At 38.8% G+C, this 14,483-nt stretch overlaps 1 protein-coding gene across 5 annotated transcripts in view; it reads right to left on the bottom strand.

Annotated features, from left to right (window-relative positions):
* The window catches only part of TBC1D5 (TBC1 domain family member 5), a 315,237-nt gene extending 308,238 nt beyond the window's left edge, over window positions 1-6,999 (bottom strand). For 2 of the 5 annotated variants that reach the window (XM_050307600.1, XM_050307606.1), the window contains exon 1: window positions 6,875-6,999. The gene's annotated coding sequence lies outside the window, so the exon portion shown is untranslated. The remainder of the gene's footprint in view (window positions 1-6,874) is intronic. The other 3 variants (XM_050307620.1, XM_050307614.1, XM_050307625.1) reach the window with 3 other exon arrangements.
* Window positions 7,000-14,483: the final 7,484 nt, after the last annotated feature.

The raw sequence follows: 14,483 nt of genomic DNA, 5'->3' as shown, positions 1-14,483 counted from the left end.
TCTAAGGTCTCCCCTGAAGCCTTCTCTTCTCCAGGCTGAACAGCCCCAACTCTCTCGGCTTGTCTTCAGGAGAGATGCTCCAGCTCTCTGTGTCCTCTTCATGGTCCTCCTCTAACTTGCTCCAGCAGCTCCACTATCATATCTTCTCTATCATTTTACTTTTCAAGTTTCTTTTACACAGCTTACTATTTAACATGTTTAAAGTACTCTTCATTTCTCCCATTTAACCAAGGCATTTAAATTGCAAGATTTATTCAGTATTTTACAGTGCACTCCTGTATTAGCAGTGCTAGGATAGTATAAAATCCAAGTTTACTGAAGTTGCCCCTCGAATTTGTTGTTTGGCCTTGAGTAAATCACTTCTCTGCCACTGAAAATTATTAATGTAATTTTCATTTATAGATGAAAGGTTCTACAAAACTACTAACCATTAATCACAAATGCTCCAGATAAAGTTCAGTTAATAACAAGGTACAAGAAATCAAAGTATCAACTTGACACTGGATTCTCTTAATCAGCTTTATATTGCAAGCAAGTATGCCGACATAAGCATGATTACAAAATAAAAATGAAACGTACCACTCCAGGCTTACAAGTTTCTACTTTTAAAAGACGTCCAATTTACATCTGAAAGGTCAGTGGGAGCATCCACAAAAACTTTTGAAGCAGAGATGACAAAAAACCTAGTAACTATATAAGAGAATAATATTAATTTTGAAAGAGAATCTAAATCTACTGTGCACGATCAGAAAATACAACAACAGTTTTCAACTCTGCAACTTGTCAGGCTTCAATAGTGAAACACAGGAGGATCTTCAGCCAGATATAAATGCTGTCTTACTGTGAACAATGACAGGTGGAGAAAAAAAAGTCTGAGGACAGAGCGTGCATATCCACATCATATCAGATGCGGGAGCCACTGGTCACATCCACCAGTGCTAACAGAAAATCTCTGAACCCAGAAGACCATCAACACCACGAGAAATTAATGAAGTTAAAGTAAATGGCCAGCATGCTGGCAAATCAAACTAGTTGTTGACACAGTTAAAGAATAGTGGATAAGAAATAATCATCAGTGTTGCTCAAGTAATTACTGAGCTTTATGCCACTCTCAACAATTGAGAAAAAAGTGATGAGCATTACATTGGGAAAGTAGATTATTAACAAGGCATTGTAAGATTTGTAAAATAATTACATATTACAATGGATAATTAAAACACCTACCTATATAAAATTACATATCAACAAGAAAATTATTGTGGGGAACAAAACCCAGGATCAGCATCGTAAACCCTTATAAACTGACTAGAATTTGAGTAGCTCCACAGTATGGCAGTTAATCCAAAACTGGGAAGTTTTTTGAAAGTTCCTTTAAAACATCCGCTGTTGGCCGTTAAGTGACAAACAATGGCCTGGATGACAATTCATCTGATGCCAGGTACAATTCTTTCACTAACATCAGAGTGAAGTCTAAATGCCAAAAATTCACTTCTACAGTTCCAGAAATATTCTTTAAAACTTTCAACAAATTCCATACCTTCCTGAAATTCAAGTCTACTCTCCAAGCACATCACACAACTATACTTCTTGCCAAGAGAAAAAAGAAAAACCCAAAATGCCATTTGTATAAAAGCCACATACTAAATAAAAATAACACTTATTATCAAGCAGGCACAATCCAGGTTTCAAGAAACATGATTCAGACATTCCTTACCTGATAATTCAGAACCAAAGCATCCTGGCTGTACGTAGGTCTATGGGTTAAATACAACAGCTCACTCAGAAGGTGGTGACAGTAGAGGTCTGTTACAGACCAGCAGCTCAAACTATAGAACAGTAGGATTTTTTTCGTAAGCCCATATTTTTAATTTGCTAAAAGAAAAATGTCAAACTGAAATCTTTAATAATGAAAACTAATATCTCAGAATCTTAAGTTGTCAACAGTAAAAACATCAGTTTTAAAAAATTATTAGCAACAGTTTTCTAACAGCATTCACCATAACCAATAAAGAGAAATTATAATATATTCCATTAAACCAGCTAAAATGAGTAAGTCACTGTGGTAGAAATAGGGCATAGTCTAAGAATTACTGATCGTGATAGATTACATAGCCAGATAGAGATTACTGACATTTATGTAAACATACAAGGCACACAGATGCTCATATTCCTGAGTTTTCAAAATTTCAGAAGCTAAAAAGTGTTATGAACAAAATTCATCAGGAAGAAAAATCTTAGATAGAAAAACATGTAAATGGAAACTTCCCTAAGAGTGCTTTTATCTTTGGTGAGGCAATTCTAAAGCTAATAAAAAGGACAATTTTAGCTACAGTTCATCCTAGTTGCTTAAAAGAAGTGTAAGTTAAAAAAAATAAAGGTGGAATCAACAAGGTAGAATATGGAAGGCTGGATCAGCATCGACATAAATTACCATTACAGAGTGTAGAATCTGAGGGACATAAAACATCCACCTATGACACCACCAAGAGTGGTACCAACCACACAAAAACAGCAGAGGCTCTTGACTTGACAGAGGTGGCACAAGTGTTAAAAATCGTAGAGAAGGATCAAAAATAGTCAATAAATACTTTCATTCTATAGTTGGAAAGATTCAAAATGGTATAATCGTATCACATTATATTGATTTTCTTTCCAACTCATTTGTTAAGCAGATGTTCCAGATCAGATGTTAAAAAACATTGTGAGACAGACATTTTAAATCAGCATACTAGTTAAACTTATCCCAGAGTAGTCAGCCCAGCAAATCTATGATCTGCTGATGTTCTTTTAAAACTACGTATTTTAAAAATCTGTATCTGTCTTTAAATGCTAGGGACTGCCACCATGAGAGGAGTGAAAACACAGTGTCAAAGGGACACATCAAGTTTTAAGGCAGTCTGATATGATAGAGAATTCAGATGAGATAACAAGAACCAGTGAAAGACAGATGCATTCAAATGTATTCAAACAGTAATTGCATGCCTTATTTTTAAATAGTGGCAAAGATGAATCACTGAAACAAGTCATCCAGAAAAGTAAATGGTAGATTCTCACTATCTTGATACACTTAAAAAAAAAAAAAAAAAAAAACAGCTTAGCCAACTAGAAGTTTAGAAATCAAACTCACTGAGACAAAAACTGACACTGTAGTACATTTAAGGTGAAACATTCATGTATTAAGATAGATGCAATACTAAATGCAAGTCACTTTAAGCAAGAACATGAACTTTTCACACATACAACTAGATTAATTAGTAGTGTGGTAATAGTGGTCTTTAATAAACCTAAAATAATGATTTGCCAGTCCTGTTAACACAACAAAAAGCCTCTCAAACTAAATGGTACAGAAAAAAAAAGTTGGTGTTTTTTAAACAGAACACCATGATACTGTCTTATTTCTGCTCTGTTCAGTTCAGTATCAGTGATATGTGATTCTTCTAAGTATTTCCAACAAACTTCAGGTCAGTGCTTTTGGAAAATCTACACCTAACCATTAACAGGGGCAAAATATCCGTTTGTATTCTGTTTGGTAGTTCATCAACTTTTACCAAAAATAAACTCTAAATGTTGAATGTTCGTCTCCAAGGTCTGGATGTACTTTGACTAACTGCTCCAGCTTGCCTCTTGCTTATTTCAACGGTCAGAGTACAAATACAGTCAACCATTTCTCCTCAAAGAATGTCATACACGGATTCCCAGAAGATTTAGAGTAATCGTGCTTCTTTCTATTTAACATCACTAAAAAGAGTAGGAATTACCAGATTATAATGGGCAGACATCAAACTGCATAATTTTCAAGTTCTTTTTGTAAAAGTAGTTAATCACAGAAGTTGCAACATCAGAAAAATAAAGACATTTGGGTAAGCGATAAAAACATCCTTAAGTAAAACACAGACCACAATAACAACCTTTCTAAAATGGAAATGGTAGCAGCTATGCCCCTACTTCTGGGGGTCAAAACCACAGTTCCAGCCTCACTAACCTAATAACCAAAGACAGGCAAGCAACTCCTATCATGTTTATCCTCCTCCTCTGAAAGCACAACTCAGCTGAACTGCTTTGGGCCCTTTCTGGGCTGAAAGAAAAAGCACACAAACCCTATACCTTATTTACTACAGAGCAGTGTAGAGTCTAAGTCAAACAGTTTAGATAACATACCACATTTGCACTCAGCAGACATCACTGGCTCCTGATCTAAAATGCTCTTACACGCGCTAATCAACAAAGCCTCAAATGGACTAGCAACTGATTATCTCAGAAACTGTCTATCCTCCACAATTCTCAGCAACAGCTGTTGTCAATTACAGCAGCATACCTAACAGTTTAAGATAAGACTCCTAAGGATGGAGCGCAAAGTAAACTTTCTAAGGCTTCCTCAACAGAATTCCTTTCAAGGCCAAGTGTAAACCTGTTCTTTGCAGCCCTTCCCCAGTGAAAAAAGAAGTTGTAATAGCAACATCAACCCGGAGACAGCAAAGATGATCTCTACATTAGTGTAAATCATAGGCAGGCAGAGAATGTGTAACACATTTCCACCATATCACATTTCTCTTGCACATCAAGGTACATATGAGGTACCAAAGTCTAAAAGATGCAAGTGCAAGCAAAAGAGAAAAGAACACTCCAGTAAAGCCAACGCTGTTATGCAAAGAAAGAAAAATGTGAGAGGAATGTTTTCACTTACTTTTCTCAAAGGTAAGTGTCTTTCTAGCAGGTGGCACAATACTTTCAGAAAACCTCTAAACCATTTCTGAGTGACAAGTGAGCTTTACTAATACTGCAGCTTAAACATAGAAATTGTTTGTAAAAAATCAAGTTTGTGGCTCTCCTCAGATTTATGAGAAGGTGAAATGAAGCAAAACATGCAAGAATCTCATAATTTTAATTAATTGTTGAACAAAGCTACCAGTACAAGCCTTATTTAGTTGCCTTCCCATCCACAAAGCTAGAGAACAGACCCTTGTTTTCATCTCATTAATAAAAGAACGCCATTAATATCTTTTGAGATGTTCAGTTTTCACAGGAGTTAACCATATCTGTAGTACCTAAATTATAAAATCATTATAAAATCTAGAGGGGAAAAAAAATGCAGCACGTTCCCAGTAAGCAGTTACATATAAATGTAGCAATTCCTTGTGGTCTCATATTTTGCTATGCACTGAAATTCGCTATATGGCTTCACAAGGCATACAAGAGTAAGCTGCTGTTCTTGGCTCAATAGCCGAGTTACCAATTTCAAATCAGAAAATACACAAAAAAGTTTAGAAATTCACCAGCTTATTTGGAGTAGGCTGTGTATGTGTTTACCTGACATTCTGAAGCTATTACAACACAACATTAATTGCAATAACTTTAGCAATCACTCCTATTTATATACATCCACATGACTCTCAGAGTTACAGCATTTAGGCCAAACATGGGCCACATGGCAGTGAAAAAAAAAAGTCTGACAACTGGTAATCACAATTGTGTTAGCTCAGTTATTACATTAACAAAAATTTAAAAAAACAATCTAGCTTCAAAAAAAGAAATCATTATCCCTCACAATCTTACTTGCAGTTCTTACTGCACAGTTTTAGATCTTACAGTGTATTATTTCAACCTCTGAGTTGCAAATATAAAGTGGATGATGATTTAGAGAGAGGTGGGATGAACTAATTTAATGGAATGTTGCATAAACCTCAAATTCTTAAAATCTTTTCAATAGCAACAACAGGCCCACATAATTGGAACATATTTTGGAATCTTTAGGTTTCACAGAGGAAAGTATCATCAGTAAATAGCTGAATTAGTGCATGACAAGTAACAGAACTGACAAATAAGGACTTTAATGAAGTTTCACTGGTCTGAGGAGACTTATGTGGTGCTTTTCAACCAAGTTTCAGAGTGCTTTGTAAGGGAAAGTAAGCAAGATTACCGAGAGTAAAGTGGAGAATGGATGCTGTGGAGCTGAATGGAATAACTAGAAATGTATTCTTGTCTCTCAGTACATTTCAGAACACGATTCTTTCACACGTTTACCTCTTTCACATGTATATACCACCAAAGCAATGCTATGCCAATACGATGGAACTCTCTCTTAAAAGCAGACCATAAAGCTTCCAGGATGTGTAATACCACAGGACATGTAGCTAAACTAAACTACTGATAAGTACGGTATAGCAACCTAAGCGTATAAAATTCTCAAACAGCTAAAATATGCTAACTGCAGCCCTTGCACTAAAATGCAAACTTGTACACCCCTTGAACTCCTGTATCCTAAAGAAAAACATGTGTGATGGTTAAACATCTACCACTGATGGCAATGAACTGGACAGCTAGCACAAACTGAGCCAGGCAGGTGAGAACAGGGAGGAAGAGAGGCTCTGGGGCAGGAACACTGGAGCGAAACCAAGCTGCTCCTAAAAACTCTCTTTTCAAGGCCTGGAGGGAAAAAAAAATAAACCCGAAGACCTTCAACTTCCCTCTTCTGCCGCCGGAATCACCAACAACAATTAAAAAAAAAAAAAAAAGAAAAAAAAAAAACCAACCCAAAGGGGAAAACCTTGTGACAAATCTGCTTCCTCCTCCCTCCCTGCTCTCACCTCCCAGCAGCGAGGCTCTGGCTGCACAGCCGCCCGCCGGGAGCACCTGCGCCGGGCACGCCCCGGGCCGCGGCGGGAGCCCCGCCGGGGGCGGGCGGGACAGGCCGGGAGCTGCGGGGAGCGGGGCGCGCAGGCCTCGGCGCCCCCCCGGCCCCGCCGCCGCCACCCGCGGCCGAGGACAGGGCCCGGCGGGGCCCGGGGCGAGGGGCGGCGCACAGTGTCTGCGGGGCGGCCGGCGGGGAGGGGGGCAAGCGGGTGAAGGGGAGCAGATGCTCTGGGGCTGGTTTTACCTGCTGCTGCTGCTGCCTGCAGTGGCATGAAGATCTGGCTCAGCCTTTCTCTCTCTCTCTCTCTCCCTCCCCGCCTCCCTCTCTCCTTCCTTCCTTCCTTCCCTCCCTCCCTGCGCCGCGGCGCACAGACCCCCGCGCCGGCCCGGCGCCCTGCGAGGGACGCGGGGCAGCGGGAATCGGTGGGGGAGGCCCGGGGCAGGGAAGGGAAGGGAAGGGAAGGGGAAGGGCTCCCTGCCCGCCCGCGGGGACGCGCCGTGGCACCGCCCCGCTCCCGCCGCGCAGGCGCTCGGGCCCGGCGCCTGCTCCGTGCTCCAGCTGCCCGATCCCGGCTCCGGCTGCTCGCTCCGGTTCCCTGTGCTTGCTTCCTGTGCCCGCTCCCTGCTCCCTGTGCCCACTCCGTGCACCCTGTGCGCGCTCCCGGCTCCCTGTCCCCGCTCCCTGCGACCGCTGGCACTGCGGGGCGCCCGGCGTGCCGGGGGAAGGGGAAGGGCGAGGATGGGGTTCCCCTGGTAGCGGGAGGTGGCGCGGCTCGGCTGGCGGCCGCTCCTCGCCACCCCCGGCGGGCAGCAGCAGAAGGGCGCCGGGTCTTGAGATCGGGAGAGTCTGCGTCTCTTCGGGACCTCTTGGGCTCTTGAGGAAGCCCGAAGGGCTTGTTTTTACATAAAGTACATAAAGCGTGCGCAGAGTATCGTTGCCAGTCACGCAATTTGGGGGAATGGGGAGAGGCTTAAAATTATTTAAATGTCATTTAAAGTGAATCGGAAACATCGGATTCGACTGGATGGGTTCAGACCGCTTGGGTAACGTCCTCGTGGAAGGAATGAAGTGCCCGACTGGAGCCCTTGGCAGCCGGAGGTGGTGCTGCCCGCCTGGAGTCACTGGTCTGCCTCAGCAGTGGGGTCATGAAATCCCCTGATCTAAGGCAGGCTTGGATCGCTGGCAGGCGATTGAGATCAGTTTAATCAAAAGATCACTTCTTTAAGTTTTGGGAAATCCAGTAAACCTGCCATTTGCTTGGCGTTGGCCCTTAGTGCGTTAAAAATACTGAAAGAATGTGAACAGAGGACCACTTAGTATTGAAGAGTTCATTTTACTTGCAAAAAAACCTGCACGAGATATCTTGATGCAACAATTTGAAGGTGGTGTAAAGTGCTAGGTTGCTCTTTGTGGCCACTGTACAGTTTCTAATTACATGTGAAGGTGCACTAGTTATCCAACCTTTTGGGGTTGGACATACTCCATCATCCATGTTAGGTGAAGCAAAATTACTATTTGAACCTGAGTCTTGGAAAAATGACTCTAAAACTGGTTCTTTTGGCTATTAGATTATGCTTCAGGGCAACATAGGAGAAAAGATGATCAATCTGAGATACACTTAGAAATGTGAAACGAAAGTAAAACTTTGTAAGTGTAGTAATAATTACATGATGAATGAATGGTATGTAGTCTCTGAAGACATTTCCTATAATTCGCCTGATTCCTATAAAGGAAATTTTTGCTTTTTGGGCAATTTCAGGGCAAGATAATCAGCCTATCTATGTGGTTTTGCCAAAGACACTTAGAGAGGAAGTCTTAACTCCATGTCAGTCTACAGATGTTTTTGATTCCCAGATGTTTGATTGAGAAAAGAGAGACCAAAGTAGGTTCCGGCCTGCTGATGATAGTGTTTTACAGCAATGCATTTACATTTCTTGCTACATCAGATTGTTTAAAGTAGAATGAGCCATTTAAAGTTAAGTTGTTGGTAGATTTAAACTGCTCAGTACAGAAAACAAATGAAGACTCCTTTCATGACCATATATCCATTAATTTCAAACACATCGTTTCATTTTCTGTTTGCAATAATTATTTTCTGGTTTTCTCTCCTTACATATGTTGTGTTAGAGCAAATTGTGATGTTAAAAAAACCCAAGCAGTCAAGTATATATTTCTTGTCTGCTAATACCATGTTTTGAATACATCACAGCTCAGTGATGAAAATTATGATTTTGTTTGATACAGGGCACAGCATTTGAATTAGAAATAATACAGCCATCTACAGTCAGTCTGTGTATATCACAGTGACCCGTCCACTGTAAAGACATGGAAATGCCTATTTTCTGCTTTTGGAATACATTTAGATAAGATACGCAGAAGTACATGTGCTTGGGAGATGAAATGCAAATGTGAAGAATTACAGTACATGTTGAAGATATGTGTGTATAGATGGGACTCACTAGGTAAAAATTGTATTGAAAGTATCAAAACCTTTTCTCTATAAGCCTGTAGATTTATGCTACTGTTTAAAAAAAAAAAAAAAGAGGTATGCACCTGCCTTTGGCAGATACTCCCACTGTGTATGCAAGTCAGGCAATTGCGAGTTGTCTAAATAACTACTGGAGTAATTATATGAGCATAGGATATCTAATTGTGTGTGCACTTAGGGGATGTCTTAAAAGATTTGGCCCTCTTAGTATTCTCAATATGAAAATTTTCCCATGGAAAATAAAAGCTGGAACAAAACCCAGCAGGAAAAACAACAGCAGAATCTGCCAAAAGTAGTTTATTCTTGTTTCATTGGCAATCAATTGTTAGGCTCATCATAACACTTAGATGCCAATTTAAGCATGAATGGAGGTTCCACCCCAAAATTAAAACATTGTAAGGAGATTAATCCCTTTACTTATGCACCAACAAAGGGAAAAATAAATTCCAAGTGTTATTAATTTCTGTATTTGCAAGATTATGGGGGGTTAATATCAAACTGCTTAGACCGTCTCAGTTTATGTTCACAATATGTCCTACTGCGGAGTGGCAAGTAAGGGTGTGTAAGCTTTGTATAGGTGAAGAAAATAGTGTTTCTTGTATTAGATATTGACTGAAATATTCTTAAGGCTAGAAATAATGTTTAAATTTTAGTTTGTTCAGCATTGCAATTGTGAAAAGTCTTGGTTTATATTTAATTACATTATTAGTAGCATTGTTCAATTAAATGGTCTAGTCTGTAATGTAGCTAAGTTTTATAAACATGTAGGTGGTATCTGTAGCAAAAAATGCACATGTTGCTTGCTAGCATTCTAGTTTCTAGTCCTTGGGAGGGGAGGGGGACATCCACTTTGGTTATGAGCTGTGGAGTAAAGCATATTACCTGCATATGAACTGGTTATCATATATTGAATCAAATGTAAAGCAAAAAATCTTGACTTTTTGGCTCAATTAACTCATGCATACAAACAGAATATAAAAACTCCCACGGATTTTTAATATATATTAATGTGAATTATATACAAAGCATTTTATTGAATGCATATGCATGCATGATTGTGTACATATACAAATATATTTATAGAAATATATATACACACATATATACACACCTTAGTTGTATTTTGAGTTGTAATAGTGTCTTGTTTGGATTTCATATTTGATCTGTAATCCAGGAAATTTTGGAATATTAGGAATCTTAAAAAAATCTTAGGAAAGTTGTTACGACTACAGCTTCTCCCATGAGTTAAATGAAGCTACATTTCTCTATCAACTGAATCCCCACAGAGAAACTGAGAAGTACTTGTGGAGTACTTCTGTCATTTCTAGACTCTATAATGAGATGTATTCTATACACACCTATTAAGAATAAAGTCTACTTGACACCACTATTCACTTAATTACTCTCAAGTTCTGTTTTTGTACATTATTTAAAAATATTTACCAATTGTAAGGAAAAAAAATAGTAACAAGTTTTGTTCTGTCATTTTCATTCTCCACCTAAGCCTTCTTGTGCTAAAGAAGTTAAAAAAACCCCACTCTGTTTCTGAATTATAATACAATTTGGCCATAGATGTTTACACCATAACTTAAATGAGTTTTAAATAATTTTTAAATCCTTGTTTTTAGTGGAGTTTAGGTAAGTTCTCCATGAACCTGTATGTCAAGTGATAGGACTCAGTATAATTCTCCTGTCATTAATTACACTTCACAAATACCTAACACAAAATACTATGTCTTCTTCCAGTAGAGAACCAAGCATCTCATGCTTTCTTACTAAAATACATAGCTTGACATCCTGACAGTGATGTTAAACATAACGAAATTCATCATGTGAGTTTGACAAAAAGGCACCACTTAATGTGTTCTGAAAAATTTTAAAGGAATCAAGGGAAGTGGAGTGAGCAAGAGGAATAAAGACTGATGAACTACTATTGGAAAGAGTAAAAGTAACCATGTACTCCAGACTAGCTCAACTAAAATTTGACACATGTGAGACTTGCTCTGAAAGATGTAAAGAAACCAGCCTCCTGATCTTGAAACACACAGTGCATCAGCAGAGAGTCACATCAGCATAATCTGATGTACCACACAGCTGCTAGACCAGTGCACGAGAGAGATGGAGAAACTGGTTAGAGCAGAGCAAGACTATGCACAGATTTAATGCAGAAGGGCAATAAGAAAATAAGGTGGATATCAGAAAAAGTTCATTCTAAGAGTATGCAAGAATACACCATGATTCCTATGAATATGAGTGTCCAGGGCAACGTGGTGCCTTTGGTCCCAATTCAGGCAAAACCATCCATTGACACTTAAGTTCCATTGATTTCAGCAGAGCTTAAGTGCTTTCCTGAATCGAGGCTAATTAAGTGCATCACATACAAATACTTGTGTGCATAAATTGTTTACAGTATTGGGGCTTTAGGGCTTGTCTAAACAGAGACACTCAGGAAAATTAATCCAAATTAACTAAAGGTATGAATTTAAAGTGGATTAGTTAAACCACATTAAACCCCAGTGTGGACTGGGGTTTAATGTGGTTTAACTAATCCACTTTAAATTCACTGTTTTAATTACTTTGGATTAACTTTCCTGAGTGTCCCTGTTTGAGCAAACCCTTGGTGTATTGAAAAAAGTCCCCAAATGAGTCAAAATTAAAGTATACCCCAAACTAAGTAAATAACAATTCTGCACTGGCAAGGGATGAAATCTTTAATTTTTACAATTCCAATGACTCTGTACCACCAATGTGCTGAGGAACAGCAGCAATGAGATCAAATATCAATTGGTGAACAGGACAATAGAACTCAGCTGTGAAACTTCAAGGTGTGTAGGAGAGGCTGGCCTGAGAAAAAATGGAAATAAACCCCCAAATTTTCGAATCAATCTCGTGTAGTTCAGCAGTATTAAACTGCAATTTAAAAATAAAGATCAGATTTATTTCCACTTAAGCTGGCAAGACCAGTGAAGGTACTGTGGTTGCCAATACAGTCTGTGATGGCTAGCAAGGAAGCCAAAAGTGGCAAAAGAAGTAAGACAAGCCTGATTTATGCAAATAAGAAACCATTTATATTTAATAATAAGCTATTACTTCTGATTAGCCACTTAAATATGCTATATGAAAAAAGCACTCAAATAGCAGTTGATGTTATTATTTTGATAAATGAACATTTGTGTTCTTTTTGAAAACTAGAGTCTGATTCCCAGGGTAGCATTTGTTCAGAGTTCTGCTGGAAGTGGTGGTGGGATTTCATTAGACTTCTAATTGGGTACCAGCACAGCAACCCTATTCTTCAGGTACATTAAAAATTACATCGGGGGAAAAAAAAATGGGATTGTGATCTATGCAAACTAAGTGACTGAATAGATTTTTCTTTTAAGTAGGTAAATAAATAAATAAATAAATAATAAGCCATTGATCACTACTCATTTTGGCATGAAATATCAGACATTCATGGCCAGACACCCAGCTGGTGTAAGTGGGCAGATGGTCCTATCTTTACTTAGAAATGATAAGTTTGGGAAATTTTGTTTGATTTTTTTTTTTTAAATTTAAGCAAAATCTGTTCCTCTGCTGAAAGTGACAGTTCTTTAAATAAAAATAATGTTGAAAAAGGTTAGTCTTTTTGTATTTAAGTTGTGCAATTCAATTTTGATCCTTGAAACTTGCTATGAGGCTAATAGTGTCTTTAGGTACACTGCTGAAAGTGCAACCTGACTGCTTTCCAGACCTGGTTGGATATACATGCATGAGGCTGTCACAGCTGTGCTTCCCTAAAATAAAAAAGTGCCTATGATTAAAAGAACCTTTACCCCTTATGGTAATATGTGCTCAGTGCCTGGTAACCAGTGATGCTCACTGAAAGAGCAATTTTAAAGAATTCTCTCCCTTACCCACTTGTTTAAAAATACTACAAAATAGTTTCAATGTGACAGGAAAGATGTGCAGGTTCCGGTAGACTTCCCCTGCTGCCCTTACTCCCTGCAGAGCAGCATGGCCTTCTCTGAGCACAGCCTTCCTCTGCAGTGGGACAGGTCTCCTCTCTAGCTGCTGACACTCCATAAAGGGAAGGAGCTAAACCTTGCAAAGCGAAAAAAGAAGCAAAGCAAGAAGGTGGGGAAGGAAGGAAACCGCACTGAAGGCAGGTGGGAGAGAGGATAGAGAACTTACCTGGTCTCCAAAACTGAGAACAGAAGAGTAGCAAATTGAGAGTTTAAGTAACTTTACCTCAGATGGCTTTTTTATTTTTGGTCTGCTGACCAGGTGCTTCAGTAATATTTCTTCCTTTTATCGTCAGTCTCTTTCCATGTATAACTTTATGCTTTTTTTTTTTTTCTGAAAATAACCCTAAACCTTAAAGCTGGTGTTCTTAAACACTAATGTACCGTGCCAATAATTATTTTATACTGTCCTTTCACTAGCCTAGAACATAATTAAGGATGTGCCCAGCTCTTCAGTTCTTGATGTAGAAGACTTGTTCAGCTTGATCAGAATGGCTGTGAAACTGTTGCTTGTGTGCAGGTAAAGTATAGGTGGAAGTTAGGAGCAAGGTTACAGAAAAAAAAAGTAAAAGAATCTGTTCATTTTTACTTTGATTTTTATATTTTCAGAATTTAGTTAATAAAAGAATATACCCAGGACACGTGAGAAAACACACATTGGCTTTTGTTTATTCTGAAAATGACTTTTCCCCTAGTAAGGAGAACATGGTAGTTCTGATCCATGCCCTATTTTGGAGAACTCTGATTTAGTGCCTAAAGGAGTTTGAGGGCAAGAGCACCTCTTTCATTACACTGACTCCCACTTGTTAAGTGTAAGCCCTACAGCAGCACAACTGTTAAGATTTTTATGGCTTTTAAAAAGGACACTCACAATATGAAATGAGTAAAAGATACACAGAATAGTACCAGTTGTTTATGGCACTCTTTTTTCCATCTTGCAGCATTAAAAATATGGTTTAAATTTTCTTTTTCTTTTTCTTTTTTTTTTTCTGATATGGTGTTGGTGTGGGCTAGATAACAGTGGAGTAGTTGCCCTCTGGCTCTGTAAAATGTATACAGGATCCTCTGTGCTCAAGCACATTCTCCCCTTCTCTGGTGATCTGATGTAGCAGCATGCCTCTTCACCAGAGGGGTGTCCTAGAAAATTAAGGAACTCCCTCTCTAAGGTGTTTTCAAAATAATATTACTTTTTATTGCCTCAATTTTCATTCAAGGATTTCACAAAAGCTTTAAATATATCAATGAATATTCAGATTAGCCCTAAAATATTTGTCAGTCATAGAGTAAAGTGTGGTAAAGATGAATTTACAAGTTGAATTCACAGCCACAAAGTCAATCAAAAACAAAGAACACTTCTGCTGAA

Source organism: Myiozetetes cayanensis, unplaced genomic scaffold (genome assembly GCF_022539395.1).
Source record: "Myiozetetes cayanensis isolate MyiCay16 unplaced genomic scaffold, myiCay2020 scf1, whole genome shotgun sequence".
Taxonomy (NCBI): domain Eukaryota; kingdom Metazoa; phylum Chordata; class Aves; order Passeriformes; family Tyrannidae; genus Myiozetetes; species Myiozetetes cayanensis.
Note: the sequence above shows the minus strand (reverse complement) of the source record. Positions and strands in the feature narration are given on the sequence as shown.